The sequence below is a fragment of the Mirounga angustirostris genome, unplaced genomic scaffold, assembly GCF_029215605.1.
Source record: "Mirounga angustirostris isolate CCGP_5_RB_7025 unplaced genomic scaffold, mMirAng1.0.hap1 SCAF_3, whole genome shotgun sequence".
Taxonomy (NCBI): Eukaryota; Metazoa; Chordata; class Mammalia; order Carnivora; family Phocidae; genus Mirounga; species Mirounga angustirostris.
In genome coordinates, this window is record NW_026991711.1 from 108,228,815 (window position 1) to 108,245,070 (window position 16,256).

The 16,256-nt window shown below is 35.3% G+C and overlaps 1 protein-coding gene and 1 non-coding gene across 2 annotated transcripts in view; both read right to left on the reverse strand.

Annotated features, from left to right (window-relative positions):
- Positions 1 to 16,256, reverse strand: part of LRP1B (LDL receptor related protein 1B) — a 1,839,752-nt gene that overhangs the window by 893,177 nt on the left and 930,319 nt on the right. The window lies entirely within an intron of this gene.
- On the reverse strand, positions 12,660 to 12,762 carry LOC123840056 (U6 spliceosomal RNA). Its single transcript, XR_006789876.1, has one exon. It is a non-coding gene; the product is annotated as a U6 spliceosomal RNA (small nuclear RNA).

Consider the following 16,256-nt stretch of genomic DNA (forward strand, 5'->3'; position numbering starts at 1 on the left):
AATATATATATATATATTCACATATATATATGACACTCACTCAACTATATATATATATATATATAATGCAAAATTACTCAGCGATAAAAAAGCATGAAATCTTGCCATTTGCAACAATGTGGATGGACCTAAAGGATACAGTACTAAGCAAAATAAGTCAGTCAGAGAAAGATAAATACCATATGATTTTCCTCATATGTGAAATTTAGGAAATAAAACAAATGAGCAAAGAAAAAAGGAAACAAACCAAAACCAGACTCTTAACTATAGAGAATAAACTGATGGTTACCAGAGGGTGGGTGAATGGGGAGATGGTGAAATAGGTAGAGGGGATTAAGGGTATACTTGCCTTGATGAGCACTGAGTATTATATAGAATTGTTGAATCACTCTATCGTACACTTGAAACTAATATAACACTGTATGTTAACTATACTGGAATTAAAATTAAAAATAATAAAATATTAATTATTAAAAAAAAAAAAAAGAGGTACGCCTGGGTGGCACAGTCAGTTAAGCATCCAACTCTTGGTTTGGCTCACGTCGTGATCTCAAGGTAGTGAGATCGAGCCCCCACTGGGCTCCACCCTCAGTGAGGACTGCTCGAGATTCTCTCCCTGTCCCTCTGCCCCTTCTGCTCATGCTCTCTCTCTCTCTAAAATAAATAAATATATCTTTTTAAAAAAAGAATAATGGCCAAACTCATTATATATTTTCATAAGCTTATTTTATCAGTTTTCATATCATGGGAGTTACCATTTCCATTCTTACTTATGATTCTAGAAAATTATATATTATCTCAGAATATTTTCTAACTTCTTTGTTTCATTATACCATTAGATGTTCAACATTAAAGTTCAACAGTCTACAGCTGAAAATATCTTTCCCTCCAAATATGCTTCTCGTCTCTATTCCCTATCTCAGAATGGCATCACCATCTAATAATCCAAGCCTGGGCCATCCCATAAATATAAATTTGCCCTAATTCTTATCGATCACAACTCGTAGGAGTCTCTCAAAATCTATTTCTAACAGTTTATTTCCACTGCTACTGCTTTAGTTTAGGATTACAAAAAAAATATTCCTCGTATTATGTCAGTTGCCTCCTAACTTGTTTCCCTATCTCTGTTGTCTCTTCTCAGTGATTACTGAGGAAAGGAGGAAAGGAGCAGTATAGCCTAGAGAAAAATCTAGGACTACCAAAGTTAAATGATAACACCACACTATTATAATTAATGGTCTGTACATTACTTTAGCAGTACAAATAAAACAGAAAAAAGTAATTTATATAACATTTGTATAAATATAATATAATATAAAAATGCACAGAAAAATGAAATTAATTGATAGGGGTTTTTTTTTAAATATAGGGAATAATATAATTGGACCACTTATTGTGGTGGGAACACAATTGTTTTTTGCCTCTGATTAAAGACAATTTTTTTTTTTGTAAGACACTGAGAAGCAAATATCTACTTAATGATGACTTTCTTTGGAAAATATCTACATTGGAAATGAAAGTAAGGTTACTATTAAAAAATTTATTTTTACTGAAAGCTTAACTCTTTCAAAAATTCACGTATATAATAATGCTTTATATTTATACATTGTTTTCTGTATTTACTTATATTTCCTTATTTGAGATTGTAGATTTCTTGGTATGGAGAGGGGATATTATATTATTTGGGGAATGCTGGGCAAGGGAGGCATACTTTTATGTACATTTAAAAAATACGCATCTTGTAATACATTTGAATTTTCATATACTAAGGACTTGCACCTTTGAAATCCTAAGGACACATTTTATTTTTGTAGCAATAAGGACAACTGTGTTTCTGAGTTTATGTTTATATATTAAAATCATACACTACATTGCTGACAAAATTTTATTAAATTAAGTCTTAGAATTTTACTAAGTTAATATTATTCATGTAACAATTTTATTTTTTACTTTTTTAAAGATTTTACTTATTTACTTGAGAGAGAGACACAGAGATAGTGGGAAAGATAGTGAGAGAGACCATGAGTAGGAAAGAGAGGAAGAAGCAGGCTCCCCCTGCTAAGCAGGGAGCCCAACATGGGACTCGATCCCAGGACCCTGAGATCATGACCTGAGCCGAAGGCAGACACTTAAACGACTGAGCTACCCAGGTGCCCCCACATAACATAATTTTTAAAATTACACTTAGTAGTTTTTCCCAAGTAATAAATGGCTCAGTTTATTTAAAAATATTAGTTAAATATTATGATTATATGTAACTGAATGTATTTTGAAAAATCATCCGGTCTAACAATTGAAAGTTGATACTAGAAAATGGTTTAAGATGGTGTCAGGATAGGGGCACTTGGGTGGTTCAGTCAGTTAAGTGTCTGCCTTTGGCTGGGGTCGTGATCCTGGGGTCCTGGGATCGAGCCCCTCATCTGGCTCCCTGCTCAGCAGGGAGGCTGCTTCTCCCTCTCACCCTGCTCATGCTCTCTCTTGCTGTCTGTCTCTCTCTCTCTCAAATAAATAAATAAAATCTTAAAAAAATAAAATAAAAAAGAGATGGTGCCAGGATAGTGGTCCTTGAGTCAGTCTCTACTTCTTTCCAAAAATCCTGCAGTAACAGGAAAGGACGCTAATTTGTATTACTGTGAGACACTCAAACACTCAACTATTTTCTAGAATTCAGAAGGAATTAAAAACTGCCATATGACTGATAAAACTGGAATGAAAAACACAATGACCAATCTATATATTCTGACCAAAACTAAAATAAAACCACTAACCAGGAGAGAAAATGGAAACACGTTTTGTGTTTCCTTACCTATTTGTCACCTCAGTCAGAAATCCAGAGCCCATGCCAAGCAGTTGGCCCTTCAAGGCGACAGCTGGACTTTGAGGAACCCGGAGCGCTGGTCCTTCCCTCTTCCATCACTGCCTCCCCTCCCAAATCAATTCACAAACCACAATTCTGAGAAGGATTTAGAAGAAATTTAGAAGTACAACATTACATGCTGAGAGGAAGAGTTCTCATAGATAAATGTAAAAGCAGAAGTTAGCACATGAAACCCACGGGTAGATATGCAATTTAGGAATTTCGATGGTTCTTTTCTTTCTGTTTAAAAAGTCAAGTCTGGGGGTGTCTCGGTGGCTCAGTAGGTTAAGTGTCTGTCTTCAGCTCAGGTCATGACCCCAGGGTGCTGGGATCAAGCTCCACTCAGCAGGGAGTCTGCTTCTCCCCTCTCCCTCTGCCCACCCTCCCCCCACCCCACCCTTTTGTGGTGCTATCTTGCTCTCTCTCAAATAAATAGATAAAAATCTCAAAAAAAAAAAGTCAAAGTCTGGAAACAGTTGAAGTAAATGAAACCTTCTGAAGCACAGGCACAGGGAATAAATGTCTGCTAGAAAAATCTCAGCATTAATTATCAATCTGGGTTGATGAAAGGTACAGAATACTTGGCAGGACACCATCCCATCCTGCCCAATGAAATCTTGTTCTCATTCCCAACTTCATCCACCCTCCACAAATCTAACAAATAGGAAAATAATTATATTGTTGCATTTCACTGGATAGAACATTATATTGTCCAGGCTTTAAAAACAAAGATGCTTTATGTAACCTATCATTTGCTTTTTTTATTATTATTATTATGTTATGTTAATCACCATACATTACATCATTAGTTTTTGATGTAGTGTTCCATGATTCATTGTTTGTGTATAACACCCAGTGTTCCATGCAGAACGTGCCCTCTTTAATATCCATCACCAGGCTAACCCATCCTCCCACCCCCTCCCCTCTAGAACCCTCAGTTTGTTTTTCAGAGTCCATAGTCTCTCATGATTCGTCTCCCCCTCTGATTTCCCCCCCTTCATTCTTCCCCTTCTGCTATCTTCTTCTCTCTCTCTCTCTCTTTTTATTTTTAACATATAATGTATTATTTGTTTCAGGGGTACAGGTCTGTGATTCAGCAGTCTTACACAATTCATAGCAATCACCATAACACATACCCTCCCCAGTGTCTATCACCAAGCCACCCCATCCCTCCCACTTCCCACCACTCCAGCAACTCTCAGTTTCTTTCCTGAGATTAAGAATTCCTCATTTCAGTGAGATCATATGATACATGTCTTTCTCTGATTGACTTATTTCGCTCAGCATAATACCCTCCAGTTCCATCCACATCATTGCAAATGGCAAGATTTCATTCCTTTTGATGGCTGCATAATATTCCATTGTGTGTGTGTGTGTGTGTGTGTGTACCACCTCTTCTTTATCCATTCATCTGTCAGTGGACATCTTGGCTCTTTACATAGTTAGGCTATTGTGGAAATTGCTGCTATAAACATTGGGGTGCAGGTACCACTTCAGATCCCTACATTTGTATCTTTGGGGTAAATACCCAGTAGTGCAATTGCTGGTTCATATGGTAGCTCTATTTTCAACTTTTTGAGGAACCTCCATACTGTTTTCCAGAGTGGTTTCACCAGCTTGCATTCCCACCAACAGTGGAGGAGGGTTTCCCCTTTCTCCACGTCTCTGCATGTCTTTTCCTGACTTGTTAATTTTAGCCATTCTGACTGGTGTGAGGTGATATCTCATTGAGGTTTTGATTTGGTTTTCCCTGATGCCGAGTGATTGTTGAGCACTTTTTCATGTGTCTGTTGGCCATGTGGATGTCTTCTTTGGAAAAATGTCTGTTCATGTCTTCTGCCCATTTCTTGATTGGATCATCTGTCCTTTGGGTGTTGAGTTTCTTAAGTTCTTTATAAATTTTGGATACTAGCCCTTTAACTGATATGCCATTTGCAAATATCTTCTCCCATTCTTTTGGCTGTCTTTTGGTTTTGTTGACTGTTTCTTTTGCTGTGCAAAACCTTTTTATCTTGATGAAGTCCCAATAATAAAAGGGTGCCTGGGTGGCTCAGTCATTAAGCATCTGCCTTTGACTTGGGTCATGATCCCAGGGTCCTGGGATCGAGCCCTGTGTCAGGTTCCCTGCTGAGTGGGGAATCTGTTTCTCCCTCTCCCACTCCCCCTGCTTGTGCTTGCGTGCTCACTCTCTCTTTGTCGAATGAATAGATAAAATGTTGAAAAATATTTATATATAGCAATAGCCAGGTGCAAGCCCCCTGTTTCGGAGCAATTAAAATGCTTTAGCATAAACTTCTCATATAATGACAAAATTTAATAAAACCTCTCAAATGACAAGAAATAAGTCAATTAATCAATAAGTTGGGCAAAAGAAGTCTTATTGTTTAGAGTCACAATTTAGCTTTTACTATAACAAAATAACATTACATTTAAAAAGATGGGAATATAAGCAAATAAAAAAGGTTAAAATTGTTAGCCATTTGAAAAATGCAAATGAAAGCATTATAAGACCTCATTATATGCCTACTAGAATTGCTAAAATAAATAAATAAATAAATAAATAAATATATATATATATATATATATATATATATATATATATATATATATATATAATACCAAATGCTGGAAAGGATGCTGAGCAACTGGATCTCATAGTGCTAGTAAAATTATACAGACTCTCTGGAAAACAGTTTGGCAGTTTTTTTTTTTTTTTTTTTTTTGGTTGGTTTGTTGGTTTTTGTTTCTAAATAAAATTAGACATGAATTTACCATGCAATTTACTCAGCAATCATACTCCTGGATATTTATCCTAGAAAAATGAAAATTTATGCTCACATGAAAACCTGTACACAGATGTTCATAGAAGCTTGAAATAATTTATTAAATTAGTTATTTATTTAAATAATAAATAGCTTCAAATTAGAAACCACCCAAAGGTTTCTCTTTCATATGAATGGATAATTGACGTGTTATGTCTCTACAATGGAATGCTACTCAGCAATAGAAAGGAATGTGCCACCAATATGCACAATATGAATGGATCTTGAGGGAATCATATTGAGTGGGGGGAAAAAAAGCCAATCTCAAAGTTTTTAATTGAAAAATCTTCCATTTAGTAATATTCTTGAAGTCACAAAATATGCTCATGAGAACAGATCAGTGGTTGCCAGAGGTTAGGGCTAGGGAAGTGTGTGACTAAGTGGAAAAAAGAAAAGGAGGGTTTTTCAGTGGTGATGGATGTGTGCTGTATCTTGATTTTGGCGATGGTTATATAAATATATACACAGGAAATTTCAAAGAACTATAGACTAAAAAAGTGTGCATATGAAATTTGAATAACATCAGTAGTTGAGTTAATAATATTGTACCAATATAAATTTCCTGGTTTTAATAATTTACTATGGTCATGTAAGATGTTATCATTAAGAGAAGTAGGGTGAATGGTTTATAGGAGTTTTCTATTAATTTTTCAACTTTTGGAGAGTCAAAATATTTCAAAATTAAAGTATCAAATACAATAAAATAAAGGATACTTTTTTCTTTTACCTGCCTAAAGTAGAGGCAAATTATTATAAAATTCAATGGTTTTCTCCATTACCTTTGATTTATTTTCCAATTTAGCTGTTACTACTTGTATATATATCTCATAAAAAATTATGAAATGGAAGTTCCATTTTCCTCATTACTACATTAGGGAGAAATAAGATAAAAATATTATAATGATGAACAAAAAGTAAATTTGTCAAATAACCTTTTTTGATTTCTTACACAATTAATATTTTATTTGCCAGTTCTTCTATTTTAAAACACAGCTGATGGGGGCGGTGGGGGGTGGTAGATAGTAACGAACAAAGCCATTTCCAGATGGAAAGACTAGAATGCTACCACCAAAATCAACAAAATATTTGGACACAATTCTCCATTGGATCTCTGACATTTCTGCCCCTTGTTTTAAGCAAAGGCATTGGCAACTTTTGTTTTATACTACCCTTTCAAGGATGTGTGTAAAACAAACAGTGTCTCCCTCTGGGGCAGGGGGCAGATTTGTCACCTGAACAGAATAATAAAGATAATGCCTTTCTCCAGGGCAAAGGTTGGTGGGCCAGTGGCTAGCTATGGCCTTATAAAATTGGTGGTTTCCTAAACTCTCAGAGTTGCTCAGCTATCCTACAAACTTACTGTGTGCATATCATCCATCTCGGTCCACCTTTACATTCTTCCTTGGGACTTCCTTGTCATGATGAATAAAGCTCTCCATGACCTAGGAGACTGTGAAACTAGAACAAGTTAACTTGATGGCTTGTGAGTAAAATAAAATCTCAGGTGAAAGGGTTTGAGGGTTATAGGGCTTTATATAGACTTCAGAAATTTCAGGGTTTCTTCCTGACAGTTCCTTGGCATAATGTGTCTTTCTTTAACCTACAGGGGCAACCCCAGACCTGCCTAAATATGTATAGTCTCTGGATGGCAGCCTGTTCAGAATGAGAATTGGGACATTAAGACTTAATTCTGGTTACAGTTTATAAATATGCTCTGGTCCCTCTTTCATTTGACTCCTCCAGGCAAAGCTCTGGTTGAAGTAGGAGATGACTGGGGAGAAAAAAGGAGATGAAGTTGTAGCAACTTCAGAATTTGTGGAGGTGGAAGGAGAGCAAAAATCCTGTAGTTGAAGGAGTGATAACCTTAGACTGTGGGAAGTATGGGGATGGGCAGGACATTAATGATCTTTCAGATCTGTCTCTAGAGGCTTTCCTCTAGAATATAAGCACCCTGGTGCTCCTCTTCATCTTTTCAATGATGTTTGAAAAGGAGAGGAACTAATTTGAGCATGGAGTTCACACTGCCTGCAGTCCTGTGAGTAATAAAGTACTTTATCTTTGACCCAAAGTCTCTGTCTTCTGCCAAGATCTAGGAAGCTCTGACAGGCAAACTTGGCTTGCAAATAGGATAAAATCTCACATTATTTGCAGTTTTGACATAAACATAAAATAACTAAAGAGGGTCTAGTTTAACTATATTCTGGTTTTCCAAATTTGAAAATATAATTTGGCAGCATAGGTCTAAAAACAATAGTACTGGGCTCCGGATGATTTAAACACTGTTTTTATAGGTGGTTTATCACTGAAGTTCACAAACGCATATGTAATAAGGTACCTGATGTCCCACCATGAATCCTCTCGGCTTCTAATTCTTGTGGAATCTATGGTGGACAGTTGAAAATGAGCTTTGATTTTCCATATATTGACAACATTTCACCTTGAGCAAAGTAAATCTTGTTCAGTAGGCATGCATTAGCCTAGGAAATTAACATACCAAGGGCAACACTCAACTGATAGAGGAAAGGAGTTTGTCATGATTGGTCTTCAAGTAGGCAGTTCTGTCAAGCATTCCATACGCTCCTCAGAAAGTTCTAAGGAGAATCAAGCCCCAATTCATCACAGTTCCTGTAGTAACATGCTTCATATTGCCTTTACCTCCTTCCGGTACTCTTCTTCGAAGACCCCATACCCTTGCTTCCTGGAATAACCACTTAACTAGCCTACCTAAACACAAAAACTTGTCTGAACCTTGAACCTCTTCTTTTGGAAAGTACTTAATTTAATACAAAGGACACAGCTCATTTCACAACAGATATGTTTAGGTTGCATATTTATAAACTTTCTTTCTCTGTTCAAGCAAATTCATATATTTCCATAAAATGAAATTAAAGGTTTATATTATAAAGTATAATTTGAATTCAATTTTACAAAATGAATAAAAACTCCTCAACCTGGTAATAATACTGTTTTGTGTTGCAAGATGATTCTACTGATTGATGACCACTTGGATATATGATAATTTGTGAATTTACATCCAGATACATTAGGAAGATGTCTGTTCGAAATCAAGTTTATAACCCCTGGTTTGGCACCAAGTCAAAATTATTATACTTTGCAGATGATTATTACATCTTGGACTTTTCTAATGTTAGATATTTGGGGCTACTCTAAAAAAACATTGAAACTTTGATGCTACTTTATGTTTTTGTGGAAAATCTACATTAGAACTGCTAAGAAACAGAGACCGAGGAAAGCATTAATCTGCATTGTATGCATAAGATACTGAATTCAGTTCCAGTTGTATTGAGTTGAATGGCATTTAGAGAACTCATAATGTGAGCAAGAGAATCTGTGGTTGCTATATACAAGGAAGCAGAAGGTGGAGATGGAAGTTAGAAGAGTGAACAGCATCTTACGGAGAAGTTAATGGCCCTGTGATGATCTATTGCAGAGCTGGAGGAACTACGAGTTTTGTAGAATTTTTTGCTTTTTTCTTAATTAGTGTCGGGTTTGGGAGTACAACTCAATCATTGTTAAACTCTATGGTAATACAAAGTTGACTAATAGTAGTGAAGAAATTCTCCAATTTTCATCTGTATCCATCAATGGTCATACTAGACAGGCTAAATTGATGAATAGTAAAAACTAGCTCACAAACATATAGCAGTCTCCAGATAACAAAGCATTTTTATATAAGTTGCCATATTTAACTCTTATTTTCCTGATGAGGATAACAGAAATAGACAAAATTGTTCACATTTTACAAATGCTGCTTTTGAATGTCAGATTTTTCATGTAGTTGTATAGAACAGCTAATAGGATACAAAACTAGAGCTCTACTCAAGGTATTCTAACCCAAGTTGTAGGCTTTTTTCTCTCTGTAGTCATTACGATCATGCTTATTTTGGGGCCAGATTTCTTTCTGTGATAGTAACAAACAGATTTTGCTGAAATCCAGATTTGGAGAAGCAGCTTTAAATCCCCTATAGCCTCGTTAAAGAGAAAATCAGCTCTGGAATTTAGAGGATGCAGAGTCACTCCAAGAAGGAATAAGGCAATTGGAAATATAGTAGCAGCTGGTCCAGAATTCTTTTATTAATTACTTTTATAATGTTTTCCTACCCAACTACTAAAACTAGTTACTTTTATTTCCTTATTTCTATTTGACCCACTATCTCAATGGCTCAGTGTTTTAATCATCTCATTCCTGCTTCGACACATCACACTTTATCTGATCTTTCCATTCTTCCCAAGAATCCACTTTCTCAATACACTCAAATCACAATGATAGATAATGAAATATATTCACTGATTTTTAAGTTCTGATTTTTTTTAATTTTTTTTAAAGATTTATTTATTTTTAGAGAGAGAGAGTGAGGGAGGGACAGAGGGATAGAATCTCAAGCCAACTCCCCTCTGAGCATGAGCCCTACATAGGGTTTGATCTCACGACCCTGAGACCATGACCTGAGCTGTAATCAAGAGTCGGCTGCTTAACCAACTGTGCCACGCAGGTGCCCCTAAGTTCTGATTTTTTTTCTTTTTTTTTTTTAAAGATTTTTTATTTATTTATTTGAGAGAGAGAGAATGAGAGAGAGAGCACATGAGAGGGGGGGGGGGGTCAGAGGGAGAAGCAGACTCCCTGCCGATCAGGGAGCCCGATGCGGGACGATCCAGGGACTCCCGGATCATGACCTGAGCTGAAGGCAGTCGCTTAACCAACTGAGCCACCCAGGTGCCCCCTAAGTTCTGATTTTTAAAACAAGTTATTATGCAGAGAGAATGTGGAATGAACAAGAACACTTAAATAAAAGTAGCCAGAGGGCTCTAATCCTTTGTATTTCAGAAAAAGCACAGAATTGGGGAGTTGAAAGAAAACCTTACAAATCATCAGTTATGAATTAGGAAAACCTTACAAATCATCAGTGATGAATTAACCAAGGTTCCCTGAATCCAGAACTGGAAGCAAATCTTTTGACTTAAGCCAGGGCTCTTCCCAATATACGATGTTATACCCTCCACATCACCAACTCTCTTGTTTTGTTTTCTCTATTTTTTGGTTGTCTTTTCTCCATTAACTCTTTGGTGATGAAATATTGATAGCATTGATTAAATGTTTATACTATTACAATTATGATAAGTAAGGTCACTAATCCCCATGGAATATCATGATTACAAATAACATTAGCTAATAATTTTCATCATCTTTTAGATATACATTTACCTCCTACAAGCTCACAATATCCAGGATTTACAAATTAATTATTCACTTATTATTATTTTGTTCATTTAAGAAGTGCATCATCATCCTCTACCAACATAATATGAAATTATGTTGTTAATCATTTTAAGTATAATTGAACCATTAAGAAAATAAGAACAATAGCACATTCTCAGTAAGTTATATCCATTTAAATGAGTTTATAAAGGAAAATAAGAAATTAAAAGTTTCACATAATTTGTGATTATAATAATAATGATTAAATTCTCACTCATTTAAAAATAATCATTTTTAGTTAGAAGTCTTAGTTAACATAATGTTCATTATAGCGAGATTCTAATATTTTCTTAAATGTTAAGTATGCCATTGTTATTACCATGGTTTCAGTTGAAGTCTTAAGCCATAGCTATTTGGGGTTTTTTTGTTTTTTTTTGTTTGTTTGTTTGTTTTATTTATTTGAGAGAGAGAAAGAGAGGGAGGGAGAGCAGAGTGAGAGTGTGAGGGAGAAGCAGACTCCCCACTGGGCAGAGAGCCTGACATGGGGCTCAGTCCCAGGACCCTGAGATCATGACCTGAGCCAAAGGCAGACACTTAACTGAATGAGCCCCCCAGGTGCCCCTAAGCTGCAGCTATTTGTAATAAAGTAAATTTCTTCCACCCATAATACATTCAAAATATATACACATAATATATCACAAAATGATGTTTCCTCCATTTATGCAGGTATTACTCTAGTCCAAGCAACTGTTACCCATTTTAAGCTACTGAAATAGGCTCTTCACTAATCTTTCCATTCCCATTTTGCCCCACAACACACACACAACATATTTCACAATAACTGAGCTTTCTAGATTGTATATCTGGCCAACTGACTTTTTGGCTTAAAATCTTCCAGTGTGGCTTTCAAGGGTCTAGACGATACAGCCCCACCCTCTCTCTTCACATTCATTTTGAGCCACTCATCTCCTTGGTTATTGTACTCCAACCACACTGCCCTTTTCCCAGTTTCTCAAACATGCTCCACTCTCTTCCTCTGCAAGGTATCAGACTTGGTCTCTCTCTGCAATGCTCCTTGTGCTCCCTGTCGACATTACCACTTTCCCTAATTTTCTTGTCTTATCCTTTAAGTAACATTTTAAATGTCATCTCCTCAGTGAGACTTTCACTGACCAACTAATTTAACTAATGTATTCTCTGTCAATCTTGACAATTACACATTGTTTATATTCATATCGCACTTATCATGACTTGTATTTATGAGTGTATCTATGTATGAAAGTACTTATTGGTTGCACTAGAGTAAAAAATAAATAGCACTCTTAATAATTTGTTTTTATAAGATGTATCAAGTAAGCTCATGGCTTTTTAACAACTTAAAAAAAGGATTTTAGAAAATACATTATTATATTGTAGAGTACAACTAGCAAATCTAAAACTTAAAATGTAATACACATAAAACACGAAACCTTTATACTTCAAAAGTACCTATCCCATAAGGGTTCATCCAGATCTAGTTGAAACATACTAAAAGACTGAAAAAAAAATAAAATAAAAGACTGATTGCAACTTTATTTTTACTTTTTTATTTCCTAAGATATTATTTTTTAATTTTTAAATAATTTGAGACTTGTAGAAAAGTCATAAAAATAATACAAAAGACTCTCATAAACTTTTCACCCTGAATCCCCATTTATTATAATTTTACCATACTTGCTTTATCACCAAATACACAAAAAACATATAAAATATATTTTTTTCTAAAAATATGGAATATAAAATGCTTCACATGTCATCCTTGTGTAGGAGTTAGGGTAATCTTTGTATTGTTCCATTTTTAAAATATGTGCAACTAAAGTATACACTTAGCATTTTTAATTTTACCCAAATCTAGCTCCCATTATATTTTCCAAATATCACATCTACATGAATTAACCAAAAGAGGCATTGTGCATATAATAAATGTCAATGTTTCTTCCTTTCTTCTTTCCAGTAGCAGTATTAAAATACTAAAACTATACAAAATAGACATTAACTAAGTGGAACAGACAAAGCTGATATATGACCAATATTGTCATATAAGTGTTAATTCAGCTCCTTCACTTTTTAAAATCTGTTTTTGTTGGGGGCTTTCATTATTTATTTGATGGCTCATATTAGTGAATTAAAGTTAATAATACATATGGTAAATTATAATCACTTTAGAAACGTTAACTCATTTGATTCTTATAATAATCTTCGATAGAAATATTATAAAATTAAAAAGTGGAGGATTTTCAGTAATTAAAACACATTTTCCATTCAGTCCATAAAGAGCTATGCTGGGATTCAAATCTAAATCTATTGGATTCTAGAGCACATTTTTTAGAAATATGAATGTAACTACTTAAAACTACTGGGTTTTGATGATTCTTAACAAAGAATAGAAACAAAAACTAAGATATAACTATGAAGATAAAGTATAATGGTTTTAAGACAACAAGCTGCTTGAAGAGAAGTGATGGAAATCATGGTGTATAGTAGGAAGTCTAAAGCAGAAATCTAAAATGAAAAATGACAAAGACTATTACAGCATATTTTATTGATAGAGCCAAGTGATATGGCATACTTTCATTTGGGTGGGCTAGTCTATGTGTCAACAATTGCCACTAAAAATAAATGTCTGATTCAGCATCCTATTTTACCAGAAGTTGTCTGACAGCTTGTATCTATTGTAAATGATGTGCATTAAAACAAGATTGCTCTCCATCTGCTAGAAAGTGAAGCAGTGGTTTCTATTATAACTATGTTTAGAAAGAAAATGAGTCAGTTACCTAGAGTAGTGAAGTGCACTGTGTAAGACAGTGAACTATTAAACAATCACACTTAATCACTATTGAAATTTAAAATCCCGAACTACCAAATTATAGACAGAATTTTGCAGTTCAGACTGTCAAAAGAGAAAAGGACACTAGAGAAAATAATTACAATAAATAACTGTAATAATAACAGTAATAGTCTTTCTTATAAAAATAGCGAATTTTATCCATATAGTCTTCATCTAATAGGATTGCTTCTGTTCAGAAATTTATTACTAATCAGGAACGCTACAGCAAGATTTTTTGAGTTTAAATCTTTACTTCATTAATTAGTAAATGTGTGACATTTAGCAAGTGCTTTTCTCTACCCACCTCAGTCTCCTGATCTGTATAATGGATAGATAAATACAGGCTTTTGTGAAGACTAAGCGAATGATATAAGCTAATGGCTTATAAAAGAGCATGACAGAGTAAACGCATGACAGCTAAAGCAAATTAGTAATCATAATCTACATAGTACTCAATGATATTTTGTTATAAATACCCTTAATAGTACAAAGTTGTTTGTAAAATATGGAGTATATGTAGGTTTAGGAAGAAAAAAACCTTCTGATTAGTAATTAACCTTGACATTTTTGTGTTTCCCCTCATTTCAAATCACTGGAGGTTTTCCAAAGCTACACCAGTGGCTTATATTACACAGTTTTCTGGGATAGCCATAAATAATTGAAGTCAGTGTTTGAGGAGAACTGCATTATCATTAATCCTGCATTGCATAGTACAGTAGCATGTAGAAACAGACATTACAAGAAGAGTAGCAACAGAATTATAGTTGCTAGGTAGTAAAAAAGAGAATCTGTCCTTTCTAAGGACAAAAGTTTGAAATTTCATCACTTAATGTATCAAAATTGATAACAGGAAGCAACAAGTCCAACATCAACCTGATTCAAATGTGCAAGTGAGAACAGTATTTGGACACAGATTGGCATAGAAAAAGATACCACTCCCTCCTACCCACCGCCCCCCAATATAATCAAAATCCTAACAGACAAAAAGTGTTACTACCCAGGTTATTAACCTTATATTCATGATGGAGTTTAGTTACCAATTATACAAACTCTTAATTATAGAGTGCCTATATACCATTTATGAATATGTTTATATATTCTTATTCCTATCTAATAAGTATATAGCAAAACTTATTCCATGGTGTGGATTTATATCTTTTCTTCTAAAATTGTGATATCTTTAAAAAATCTCCTGTAGGGGCGCCTGGGTGGCTCAGTGGCTAAGCTGCTTTCAGCTCAGGTCATGATCCCAGGCTCCCGGGATCAAGTCCTGCATCGGGCTCCCTGTTCAGCAGGAAGCCTACTTCTCCTTCTCCCGCTCCCCCTGCTTGTGTTCCCTCTCTCACTGTGTCTTTCTCTGTCAAATAACTAAATAAAAAATCTTTATAAATAAATAAATAAATAAATAAATAAATAAATAAATAAATAAATAAAAAATCTCCTGTATTCTTATGAAGAGGTATGAGGCCCAAGCAAACCCTGTAATTCTGAAATGGTAGATAATGATCATTAGCTTCACATAAGTCATTTCTGAATAAAAAAACTGCTTTTTGGGGGGTCAATCAAGCATTTCTCATGCATGGGTGAGTCAGCTAGACCTTAGTTGTGACAGAAATGTGAATCTCTCCTGCTTTCTCTAATAATCCTGCATCCTGTGATGTCTCCCTTACTGTTTGCCTCACCAGCAAGACCCACACTGAGCTTTAACAGTGTGGAGAAAGCACAGTTATGGATCCATTGGCCATCTCAATTTTGAAAGCTATTTCCTTCACACTGTGACTTGAATGATGAGAAAAGTGTAGGGGAAGTAGTTTCCACCTCCACGAGAAATGTTAGTATTTACCCACTTCTTTTTTTCTCAGCCCATACAAGCTCTTTCATTTTTGAAATCTGGAGTAAATACTCCCTTCAAATGCCAGCCTATGAACAAAGGCTGATCATGCATGGGAAAATCGGGCCCATCATTATAATCATGCTAAAAGATGCAGGGTGGGGGGGTTCTCTTTTCCTTCCTTGTAAGTTATACATTTAGGGAAACCACTCAACCACTCTTCAATTGTGTCCCTGTGGCTTTACAAGAGTTAATGAGCATTCAAAAGGTGTTTCTTTCCTATTCACAGAGGAACTGAGGCAAGTAGACTTGGGCTCATCCAGAACTCATAGCTTAGTGGTGTACAGAGAGCACAGCATTAAGGCATTTTCGGAATTTGTACCTGAGTGAGAGTATGGAAGTCCTGGATGTCAACATGAATGAAGAAAAGATACAATTATTCTGAAACGAGTCACCCATTTCCTGACTGATTCACAATTACAGTCATATGATAACTTACAAATAGTTTCTTTTTCCTTCCTTTTTTTTTTTTTAAAGATTTTATTTATTTATTTGAGAGAGAGAATGAGAGAGAGAGAGAGCATGAGAGGGGGCAGGGTCAGAGGGAGAAGCAGACTCCCCGCGGAGCAGGGAGCCTGATGCGGGACTCGATCCCGGGACTC